Source organism: Austrofundulus limnaeus, unplaced genomic scaffold (genome assembly GCF_001266775.1).
Source record: "Austrofundulus limnaeus strain Quisiro unplaced genomic scaffold, Austrofundulus_limnaeus-1.0 Scaffold228, whole genome shotgun sequence".
Lineage (NCBI taxonomy): Eukaryota > Metazoa > Chordata > Actinopteri > Cyprinodontiformes > Rivulidae > Austrofundulus > Austrofundulus limnaeus.
The window spans coordinates 359,949-369,332 of record NW_013952630.1 but is presented as its reverse complement, the minus strand read 5'-3'; the positions used below and the strand labels follow the sequence as shown (position 1 = coordinate 369,332).

At 38.8% G+C, this 9,384-nt stretch overlaps 1 protein-coding gene across 1 annotated transcript in view; it reads left to right on the top strand.

Moving 5' to 3' along the window:
- Window positions 1–1,241: 1,241 nt before the first annotated feature.
- col16a1 (collagen, type XVI, alpha 1) overlaps window positions 1,242–9,384 on the top strand; it is a 111,961-nt gene continuing 103,818 nt past the window's right edge. Inside the window, exon 1 of the mRNA XM_014019732.1 lies at window positions 1,242–1,477. The gene's annotated coding sequence lies outside the window, so the exon portion shown is untranslated. The remainder of the gene's footprint in view (window positions 1,478–9,384) is intronic.

Below are 9,384 nucleotides of genomic sequence, written 5' to 3'. Positions count from 1 at the left end.
AATACTTTTTCCCTGTGCCATTCCACATTATTACAAATAACTTCATTTCTGGACTTTATGGTTTGATTTCTTTGTATGTATGGATCACTTGGGTTGTTGACGACATCTGGTGAAAATTTCATGTCATTAGCACCTCTAGTAATATATTTACTGAGAAAAATGGTGACGTGTTCAAAACTTTTTTACCCGCTCTATATACATATTTTTTTATTATTTTATCTACCATCAATTTAAAAGCAGAAGAATCATTAGACAAGTTGACATACAGAAACAGACACTCAGTTTTCCAGATGATTTCCTACTATTGACCTTTCGTGTTTGTTTAAAAAATTTACCTCTGCAAAAGCTCCATCTTTGAAAATTTAGTCATTTCATTATTCATATTATTTCAAATCTTTGTATCAGATCAAGACAGCTGCAAGACTCATTGATAAACTGAATGCAAGGTACTACTTTTTTTTTCAGTCCAAGTTAATAAAAAGGTTTGACTGGGTAAAAAAAAGCTGACCTCTTGGCAAAGAACAGAAATTAATCTCTTGCCCAACAAAATACTCCCCTGTACCTGTCCAACCACTGCATTGTGGTGGGCAGGCATAAATCAGCTGCAAATGTAATATTTTTTTCACCTTCTGAACTGTTTACTTACTCACAATAGAGGTGAAATTTATGTGGCTGTCAAGAGAAATGTTCCTGAATGTGCTGCAGTCAGAGCCACACTGGACATGTTAACTCAGTGACAACACAATAACGTTGACCTAGCCTCCAATCACAGGGTAATATGATATGTAGATCCATCAATCTTAGTAAAATTAAGTTGTTTTTTTTTTACATAATACACCGGCCAGGCCACACTAATCTGTGTTTCTATTCTTAATACAGCTGCAACCCAGACAGAATGGAAGAAAGTTTCATCTCCCCCGCAAGTATGAAATGAATCACTCAGTGAGAGGTGAACGGGGGTAAAAGAGAGGGTCAAGGCTCAGTAAAGAGATTAAAGAGATGCCCCAGGCTCAGTTCCAGCGTTGTGGACAAGGTGATGTCACCACAGGCTTGAGACAGGGATCTCCCAACGAGATAGGAAAGGAAGAGAGGAGAGATAGAGGGAGAGAGACGGAGGGTGTTGAAAAAGAATTTGAAGGGAGGAGAGCAGGAGGAAGAGAACAGGGGGCCGAGAGGAAAAGTAATAAGAAACCGAGTTACACACATGGAGCAAGCAGAGGGAGGGCGAGAAAGACACTGGGGAGGTAGACTGTGAAGCGGCAGGAGGAGGAAGAGGGGAGGAGAAAGTTAGACACGGACAATCCTGGAGCAACTTTTCTCTTTTCTTTTCTTTGCAGAGGAGGTCTCAGGGTGTAAAAAAGTCAGGGGGACAAAAGGGGACTTTGGAATGTAATAAAACCTGAAGATTTTCTGTCTGACACATGAGTTTACGGATTAATGTGATCAAAACAGTTTGTGGATCAAACAGCAGTTGAAGGTAAGTTTTAAAGCTGGATAAACTGCATGGGAAAGTTTAGGGAGGGTTTGGTTTTGACACAAGTGAAGTGATAAAAGTTTTGCAGGACGATGCAACAACCTAAAAGGTCTTCATGCTGCACTTTGCAGAGATAAAATGGACATGTCAAACAAAAAATGTCCACATAAACCATCCAAACTCAATCTGAACTTCTAGTTTGAGGCAATATAAACTCACTTGTTTCCCAGTGGAGACAATTATCTCCTCAGTGGTCCTAACAAATGGCACTCGTGGCTGCTTATTGGATTTTTACAATCAACTCTTGAACCATTTTAATAGTTCGGATAGCTGCTGGCAAAAAGTGATACTGATTTCCTCTTTTTATCTATGCCAGCTAGGCCTGGACACAACTCATGCTTAGTTGTTACTGTAAATCATTCTGGCTTGCTTTCAAAGCCTGTGGCATAGAAAAAGTGCCCAAACATCTCTATTTTCCTTTTAGATCATGGAGATTCTTTGTAGTTGTGCCTGAGCGAAGCGCTGCACAAATTTGAAATCAACCTCCAAAATTTTACTCCTTTCTTCTAATTTGGATAGGAATGGAAAGCCATTGGAGGATGCTTGGATGCCACATCTGCTTTCCTCATTAGCAAGCCATCCCAGAGTTTTTTGGACCCTTTGCATCCTGTGTGTGTCAGGAACACAGACGCACATGAAAACCCCCCCTTTGGCTCCAGCCAGTTCTGTTTTAGACGTGATCACCTGCAGTAAGCAAATGGTATATAAATATGCAACTTTTCTCTCTTCAGATCTTTATCAAAGCAGCTTCAAATTAAAAGAGCAATAAACGCTGCTCATTGGAGTAGTTTATGGCTAACAGTGTAACATCATCACCCTCAAACTCAAGACTGTACCATGGCCCTGCAGATATTTTTTTTAATTTATTATTATTGTTTTTTTTTTATATCTACTTAACTCTACTCATTTGAGTCAGTTCTGAACAGAACATTAAGCATTGGGAATGTAAATTAAAGTGGAAGACAGGCAGCAGGTCCTTCGTCCAGGCTGAGCATACCATGCGTGACATTGGCTCAGGCCCAACTAGGTCATGTCATCAGCGTTGGCCTCACTTTGCATCATCACTTTGGCAACTTTGGACCAAAGGTGTTCAAGGCGTCAGGACTTACAAAGGTAGCCTTGAGCAGATATCTGGGAAGATGAATGGGTTCCACATTTTCAACTTCTACTGACCTGTTTTTTCACTCAGAAGGTTTCAAGTAAAGGTGTTGAAAATCACCTAGAAGGTAAGACTAGTGAAAACTTGCCTCATTCCATCTCTTGAGTGTCAAAAAGATTTGGGTTATTACCTTTTTCTAGTTCCTGCTGCTTTAAGTCAGTGGATATCTTCTCTGTCTGTGAAAGATTTGAGGGTATTTTTACTTACTTTTTTATGCTTATAAGTACTCTTTTGAAACAAACTTGCAATGCACCCAACTGTTTTGCCTGAAGCCTGTTCAGAGTTTTTAAATTCAGAGTTTGAATATATGCATTGCTGCTTTTGAAGCAAAATAAACTCAGTGAGTGTCTGAAGGGCACCATTAAGTGAACAGATTATGCCAGTATGACCATATCGTGTTCAACGCGTCAATCCATAACACCAAAAGTCTCCATTATTGTTTTTAATCTTGTGGAGATCAATGTGAGAATAGAGTGGCACCAAATTTGGCACATATGTCTGTGGTTCCTGGAACATGGGTCCCTCTGACTTTAATTATGTATTTTCTTCCTCTTTGACACAACCCATAACCACAAATGAGAACCTTATGGTTAAGAGTCTTTATAACAAAGCAGAATGTACTTTAATGACATTCAGTGCAGTGGTAATTCTCTCTCTAACTTAAATTCAGTCAAATTTACTTAAAGTTATAATGCAGTATAACACAAAATAATGTAAATTTCAGACTCCTGGAAGATAACTGGTTCTACCAAATTTTCATCATCTATAGCTTACCAAAGTACGTTTGCAAAAAACAAACAAAAAAAAACTTTTTTTGAAAGAATTCATGTCACCTGCCTCTTCATATGTATAAAACAAAGATCTTGTGTGAACTGATCACTCAAAGTATGTGTCAAGAATGACTCAGCTGACACCACATTTCAACTCAGGGTCTATACAACTGACTAAGTTGTAGCCATCTTTGTATTTCACAAATTTAGTTAGCTGTGGAAGCCATCTTGAATTGGGCTGGATATGAAAGTTAATTGGCTGTCCACCCACTAGCTGTGTCTCAATACAGGGTTTGAAGCCTATGCAGGCCCCACCCCCCATAAGATGTAGGCTATCCATGTGGGCTGAATAAATTGGCTGTGAAATTACTCTAGTCTTTGGATGAAGTATGTTTGCATGACCACGTGTTGCCCCATTATCATAACGAACCATTTTATATTTTTCATGGGAGGTATGACAACACAAAAATAAGTATTATTAAAAAAGTTACATATAGATAAATTAAAAAAAGGGTTTAGCTCTAGTATCAGTACTTGATTGCATTTTATATAACAACTCATTTGCAGCAAAATTTTCATCTAAACAAATAAATGCACTAAATAAAACTTTATTTTGGGGATTTTTTGGGCCACATTTGTCGACCGTATAAGTAGGTGCCTACAAATTGGGACAGCCTATGGCTATGCAGTGACGTGAGCAGCGTGGGCTGCAATTCCTGCATTGTGACACAGCAAATCATTTCTTACTGTGAGATTCATTAAAATATGTCTATTATTTTATAAGATATTTGGCTAATGGAGAGACAGAGTTTCCCAAATAGTTAGGAAGATCTTGTGTAATCTCTTGAATTTCATACTACTGTATGTGCCAGGGATGACTCTCAGCTTCTACCACACCAAATTTGAGCTCAGTACACAATTGAATTAGCCTGGCCCTTGCCTTCCTATGCAGCTCCGCTCAATTCTAGTTTCCCTTCTCTGCTCCGTCTGGGACTTCTCCCATTGACAAGGATTTCGCTGGCAGATTTTTAGCCGGGCCAATCAGAGAACAGAACGTCAATTTTCTGCGCAGAGTCCGCTTGTAGTTTATTTTACCTGGGCCAATCAGCAGCAAACAGAAAGCAAAGTTTTGAATGACATCGATGTTCTGCGCAGTGTCTGCTAGTTAGTTTAGCATACGGCAGTGGAGGAAGTGAATGAAGCCAGTCTGTGTTGATAAGGCTTCCAAATCAAATTAAATTTCTCTGAGAAAGCAGCAGCTCTCATTTACAGTCGTCTCGTTTGGCTCGGTATATTTCTCCTCTCAGTAGGGTTGTTTACAGCACACGCAATTTCCGGTTAGCTTCTTAGCTTAGCCTCCATCACAGCGACATACGTCGCAGCCAACTGATCCAATCATTTTAAACTTCAGCAGAGGCCACGCCTCCTGCAAGAAACCCTTTTCTATGCAGCAAGTCCAGACCCTTGCAGTGTTGCCAACTTAGCAACTTTGTCACTTGATCTAGTGACTTTTTAGACCCCTTTAGCGACTTTTTGTTGAAAAAAGTCGCTAGATTAGATTTGTCCAACAAATCTAGCACCGGTGTTTTTAGAGACTTTTAGGAGCTTTGCTGACAGCATTTTCCAAGCACTTTTTTTCCTTTCCTCCTCTGTTCCTCCACAAGCAGCGAGCGTGGAGGTGAGCCCCTCCCCCTTCCTAAAGCTGTCCGACTCACTGAAGCCTCTTGCAGCACCCCCAACCCTACCCCCAGCCTCAGCTGAAGTCAGCTGAGAGGAGAGACGGCTGCAAATGAATCACGCTTGCGCAAAGCTGTCACTGCTTATATGTGGTTTACAAAGCGGGATGTAATATTTATTTTAATGTTTTTCTCTGGTACTGTCTCTAAACTAAATCTCTGGACCCAGCTGTGTTTGACTCACAGATCAGTCACTTCACCTCTTCCTCCCTGTGCCTCGTGACATCAAACTGTCTGCAGATTAAATTTAAGATTCCCACAAATTTAATTTATGTAGATCTAAGCAATGAAGTCATAAAATTATTTTTATTTCATTAAGTTTAATTGCAGTTCTAAACATATTTGTTGCTTTTATTCACTTTTTTGTTTTCATCATCTCTCTTATAGCTCAGATCACAATTATTGGCAAACATCCAACTGTGCAAATTAAGTGATGATGTCATCTAGCGACTTCTAGCGACTTTTAGGACAGCCAATAGGGACTTTTCTTGCTCAGGAGTTGGCAACACTGGAACCTTGTACGAAGCAAAGTGAAGGGCAGGGTCTGGTTTAAACCAGGCTACAATTGAATGGGTTCTAGCAATAATAGTGCTTGCTATGCTTAAAAAGCTGTGTGACCTTAAATTTTTGTTGACTTTAAAAGTTAATTAGATGTACATGAAAAACTAGTGATTACTTTCCAGGAATTTTATCAACGCCAATCCGTAGTCAGTAGTTGATTAAACAAGTTACACTCAGAGGTAAATTGCATTGACAAAGTTTATCTGTGATAATGCATTAAAACATATTTCACTAAATCAGTGGATCTTGTAACAGCTAACAGCTGACTTGTGTTTCTAGCAGACACTTTTTCTCAGAGACCAAAGATGCATCAGGGTCATCCAGTGCACAGACACTCCGTATGAGAAAACTAGAGTGCAGAGTTGGTAAGAGTGTGAAATAGGGAGCTGTAACTTGTTCCACCGTAGACAAAACACCCCGGCTTCGCTCTGCATACATCTTCATGCATCAGTTCACTTGGCACATAGTTAGAGCACTTAGAGGTTAACTAGGTTACATAGCCACCGTCCTTGTGGGCAATCTCAACTTTGCATATTGCAAATGGTGTATAAGTATTTAAAAATATCTCACTTTTATATGTAAAACATATTTCTGAGACTAACCCAGTGGATGTGATCAAGCATTATGTTAAGAAGCAGCATCTCAAGCTGTATGGCCCAAGTTAAAATGAACAGAGCTGTAATATGGAGAACACATTATCTTCTCCCCAGAGATTACATTCTAAAGCATTCAGAAAACATCCCACGACTCTGGCCACCTCCACACGACTTCTTTTTATTTTTATTTTTATTTTTTTTTTCATGTTAGCAGACACTGCCAGAGAAGAAAGCACAAGAGACCGACAGCTGAGTGGCAGATGGATGGATAGGCAGGCATGCAAAATCATAATGGAGAAATGTAATTAAAATTACTGATGTCCATAGGAAATAGGGCTTAATTTTTACAAAATTATGCTGCCACTCAAATGCAAAGACAGATGTTTGAAGCCCTTATTATACAGTAATTTATTCTCAAATTTTAAACAATATTTCGAAATTACAGATACATTTTTATATAAAATATACTAGAAGGACATGCATGCTTTTAATGCTAAAACCATTTAATAGATGATAAGAGTCAGAATGTCTGGTCTGTGCAGAAAATATAGTATTCTTATAGCAACCATGAAACCACAATGATTCTTTATTTTGTGTGTTTATTTAATCATTTACTATCTATCTATCTATCTATCTATCTATCTATCTATCTATCTATCTATCTATCTATCTATCTATCTATCTATCTATCTATCTATCTATCNTCTATCTATCTATCTGTCTGTCTGTCTGTCTGTCTGTCTGTCTGTCTGTCTGTCTGTCTGTCTGTCTGTCTGTCTGTCTGTCTGTCTGTCTGTCTGTCTAACAATGAAAAGCAAATTACATCAAGCCCTTGCTGAAAAACTTACCTTAATTAAAAAAGTATATAATAACTTCAAACAATAAACAATTCAAGCTTGAACAAGCTTTAAAATTGCAAAAACTAAAAAAAACAAACAAAGAAAACTCGACATTGGCTAGCCTTCATATTTTATTTCCACTATACTACATGAGATCATAATTTTAACTTCACCATCTTTTTAAACGTCCTGATGCATCTCAGTAATCCAGGTAGAAAAAATCAAAAAGAAAAATAATAAGTAGGTCCTCTGTATGGGTTCTTAAGTGAAACGTTTCGTCTCCCGTCCCTGCTTTTAAGGCTGAGTTCACCTGAAACTCATCAGACTGAGGAAGTCTCTTGGACGAGAGACAAAACGTTTCACTAAAGAAGAACCCATCCAGAGGACCTACTTATTTTTTTCTTTTTGATCATCTTTTTAGACATTTAAATTGCTGTGGACATTCCACAAACCTATTCCTTGAATTGCAGTGAAGTGCCCTTTCAAACTAGTTTCAAATGGACGTTTTAAAAAAAATCTCCATTTCGATGAGGTTATAGTGACTCTCTTTATCAACAATTTTTAATTCTTAGACATCAAATGCACTACATAAAACTTTGTTAGTGACTGTATAATCAGCTTATTTAGCTGCATAATTATTTTCAAGAAACATTTTATTAAAACAGCCATGTATGCCAGTGTGCTCTTTGTAGGCACACACTGTGTCAGTTAGCGTAAAGCAATATATTTAGTGGTGTGAGATTACAGAACATCCATCCATCCATCATCCATCCATCCATCCATCCATCCATCCATCCATCCTCTATACCTGCTTCTTCCTTTCAGGTCATTGGTGTCCACATTCAGCAGTCACTGTGCAAGGGGCGGGGTTCACACTGGACAGGTCGCAAGTCCATCATAGAGACAAACAACCATTCACTCTCTCACTCACACCTAGGGACAATTTAGAGTTACCAGTTAACCTAACAGTCATGTTTTTGGTATGTAGGAGGAAGCTGGAGTATCAGGAGAGAACTCACTCATGCATGGAGAAAACATGCAAACTCTACCCAGAAAGGTTCCTGGGCAGGGAATCAATCTGGTGTCCTTCTTGCTGAGAGGCATCAATTCTATGAACTGAGCCACCATTCCTCCCACATTGTTGTTTTGGAACAATGTATATATTTTTCAAATGGATTAGAAAACAAACTTGATAAAGATAAAATCAGACACAATATGAAAATATCTTGGGTTGAGATTGGTTACAAAGCAGTTTGTGAGAAAAATGGCAAAATGCTTCTCATGAAATTTTCCAAGTGAATTCCAAGAGGGAAAAGGCAATCAGGTGATTGAACAGCTGTTGGCTGGCAATGAGATCAGATGATGTTTCAAAAATGTGGGCTGAACTTTTTTGAAGATTCAAAAATATCGGTTTGACTAGTGAACAAACAGAGCACATTATACACAGCACATGTACATTTTAATTGTATAGCATCCGTGCAGCTAAAGTCCAAGTGTTTAAATTTGATCATGTAGATCTAAATGGCTTTAGCATTTATGTTTATGTTTCTCTGTTTGAATACCCTTTCATCTGCATGTCTGCACCCACTGATGGGAAGCAGACAGCTTGTGTAAAAGCTGTCCATCAATCTTTTTTTAAATTAGTTTATTTATTAATTTGTTGCTACAAAATGTCAAGTAGACAGCTGGAAAGGCAAATCATTTTCCCCCTTTTATAAAGATGCAAAGTATTCCAAATATAGTGCTACTGATACACAGTTAAATTATTGTTCACTTGGGTGACTAATTGGATTGGTAAAATAACAGACCCTTGTCCTTCACTTTGCTTCGTACGAGGGTCTGGATTCGCGGCTACAGAGAAGCGATTTTGCAGGAGGCGTGGCCTCTGCTGAAGTTTAAAATGATTGGATTGGATGGCCGCAACATATGTCGCTGTGAAGGAGGCTAAGCTAAAAAGCTAACCGGAAATCACGTGCGCTGTAAACAACCCTACTGAGAAGAGAGAAGTACTGAGCAGAATGAGACGACTGTAAATGAGAGCTGCTGCTTTGTCAGACAAATTTAATTTAATTTGGAAGCCTTATCAACACAGACTGGCTTCATTCACTTCCTCCACTGCCGTATGCTAAAGTAATTAGCAGACACTGCGGCTGTGTCCAAAACGACAGGCCGGGTCCTCCGGAGGACCC